This window comes from Mirounga leonina, unplaced genomic scaffold (genome assembly GCF_011800145.1).
Source record: "Mirounga leonina isolate KUSES-001 unplaced genomic scaffold, KU_Mleo_1.0 Mir_260, whole genome shotgun sequence".
In the NCBI taxonomy this organism is placed as follows: Eukaryota; Metazoa; Chordata; class Mammalia; order Carnivora; family Phocidae; genus Mirounga; species Mirounga leonina.
The window spans coordinates 3,278,643-3,281,899 of record NW_023270642.1 but is presented as its reverse complement, the minus strand read 5'-3'; positions in this window follow the sequence as shown (position 1 = coordinate 3,281,899).

Sequence of the window (3,257 nt, the reverse complement as noted above, 5' to 3'; positions counted from 1 at the left end):
ACAAAAGCTCCTGAGAGCAAACCCAAGCAGATTACTTAGACGGGAGGGGGCAAGGGTGGGGCAATTCTGCCTCCGGCAAAGACATTTGGAAACCACGGCAACAGGCCCCTCCCCAGAAGATCAGCGAGAACAGCCAGCCAAGACCACGTTTACCGATCAATGAGAACGGCAGAACTCCAGCGCTAGGGGAATACTGCACATAGAATTCATGGCTTTTCCCCTTGATTCTTTAGTCTTTCAAAGTTAATTTTTTTTTAACTGGCCTTTATTTTTTTTTGAATTTTTCTTTTTCCCTTTTTCAACCAACATCTTATCAATCCCTTTTTTAAAAAAACATTTTTATTTTTCATTTTTAGAGTCATATTCTATCCCTTCAGAGTAGTTACCCGTATTTCTGGCATATATATATAAGTTGTTCTCTCTTTAAAATTTTGAGAGAGTTTCTTCTAACAGATTAAAATATACCCTAAATCTCTAGTATATGGTGTTTTCTATTCCCCTGCCTGACCACATTCTCTCCCTTTTCTTTTTTCTTTTTTTAATCCTCTTCTTTCTTTTTTCAAACTTATCAATTCCTTTTATAAAGTTTTTTATAATTTCCATCTTTACAGTCATATTCCATCCCTTCATCATATCAACCCTTATTTTTGTACATATATAAGTTTTTCTTTCTTTAAAATTTTGGGAGGCACTTTCTTCTAAAAGACCAAAATACACCCCAAATCTAGTGTGTGGCACTGATCTATATACCAGCCTGATCATATATGATCACATTCTGGTTTTTTTGTTGTTGTTGTTGTTTTGTTTTGTTTGTTTTTGTTTGTTTTTATCTTTTTCTTTTTTTCCTTTTTCTTTTTTCTCTCTTTCCCTTCCTTTTTCCACTGCTTCAGGTCTTTTCTGATTTGTATAGAGTATACTTTCTGGGGACGTGGTTACTCTGCTACCATTTTGTTCTCTCATTAATCTATTCTCCTCTGCACAAAATGACATGACGGAAAAAATCACCTCAATAAAAAGAACAAAAGGTAGTACCGACTGCCAGGGACCTACTCAATACGGACATTAGTACGATGTCAGATCTAGAGTTCAGAATCATCACTTTAAAGATACTAGCTGGGCTTGAAAAAAATATGGAAGTTATTAGAGAAACCCTTTCTGGAGAAGTAAAAGAACTAAAATCTAACCAAGTAAAAATCAAAAAGGATATTAATGAGATGCAACCAAAAATGGGGCACTAACTGCTAGGATAAATGAGGCAGAAGAGAGACTCAGTAATATAGAAGACCAAATGATGGAAAATAAAGAAGCTGAGAAAAAGAGAGAGAAACAACTACTGGATCACGAGGGCAGAATTCGAGAGATAAGTGATACCATAAGACGAAACAACATTAGAATAATTGGGATCCCAGAAGAAGAAGAAAGAGAGAGAAGGGCAGAAGGTATAATGGATCAACTTATACCAGAGAACTTCCCTAATTTGGGGAAGGAAACAGGCATCAAAATCCAGGAAGCACCGAGAACCCCTCTCAAAATCAATAAAAATAGGTCAACACCCCGACATCTAATAGTAAAACTTACGAGTCTCAGAGACAAAGAGAAAATCCTGAAAGCAGCTCGGGAGAAGAGATATGTAACCTACAATGGTAGAAACATTATATTGGCAAGAGACCTATCCACAGAGACCTGGCAGGCCAGAAAGGACTGGCAGGATATATTCAGAGCACTAAATGACAAAATATATGCAGCCAAGAATACTATATCCAGCTAGGCTGTCATTGAAAATTGAAGGAGAGATAAAAAGATTCCAGGACAAACAAAAACTAAAGGAATTTGCAAACACAAAACCAGTTCTACAGGAAATATTGAAAGGGGTCCTCTAAGCAAAGAGAGAGCCTAAAAGCAAAATAGACCAGAAAGGAACACAGACAATATACGGTAACAGTCACCTTACAGGCAATACAATGGCACTAAATTCCTATCTTTCAATAGTTACCCTGAATGTAAATGGGCTAAATGCCCCAATCAAAAGACACAGGCTAACAGACTGGATTAAAAAACAAGACCCATCGATATGCTGTCTGCAAGAGACTCATTTTAGAACCAGAGACACCCCCAGATTGAAAGTGACGGGGTGGAAAACCATTTACCATGCTAATGGACACCAAAAGAAAGCTGGGGTGGCAATCCTTATATCAGACAAATTAGATTTTAAACCAAAGACTGTAATAAGAGATGAGGAAGGACACTATATCATACTTAAAGGATCTATCCAACAAGAAGATCTAACAATTGTAAATATCTATGCCCCTAACATGGGAGCAGCCAATTTTATAAGGCAATTAATAACAAAAGCAAAGAAACACATCGACAACCATACAATAATAGTGGGGGACTTTAACACCCCCCTCACTGAAATGGACAGATCGTCTAAGCAAAAGATCAACAAGGAAATAAAGACTTTAAATGACACACTGGACCAAATGGACTTCACAGACATATTCAGAACATTCCATCCCAAAGCAATGGAATACACATTCTTCTCTAGTGCCCATGGAACATTCTCCAGAATAGATCACATCCTAGGTCATAAATCAGGTCTCAACTGGTACCAAAAGATTGGGATCATTCCCTGCCTATTTTCAGACCACAATGCTTTGAAACTAGAACTCAATCACAAGAGGAAAGTCAGAAAGAACTCAAATACATGGAGGCTAAAGAGCATCCTACTAAAGAATGAATGGGTCAGCCAGGAAATTAAAGAAGAATTTAAAAAAATTCATGGAAACCAATGAAAATGAAAACACAACTATTCAAAATCTTTGGGATGCAGCAAAGGCATTCCTAAGAGGAAAGTATATAGCAATACAAGCCTTTCTCAAGAAACAAAAAAGGTCTCAAGTACACAACCTAACCCTACACCTAAAGGAGCTGGAGAAAGAACAGCAAATAAAGCCTAAACCCAGCAGGAGAAGAGAAATAATAAAGATCAGAGCAGAAATCAATGAAATAGAAACTAAAAGAACAGTAGAACAGATCAACGAATCTAGGAGCTGGTTCTTTGAAAGAATTAACAAGATTGATAAACCCCTGGCCAGACTTATCAAAAAGAAAAGAGAAATGACCCAAATCAACAAAATCATGAATGAAAGAGGAGAGATCACAACAACACCAAAGAAATACAAACAATTATAAGAACATATTATGAGCAACTCTATGCCAGCAAATTAGATAACCTGGAAGAAATGGAGGCATTCCTA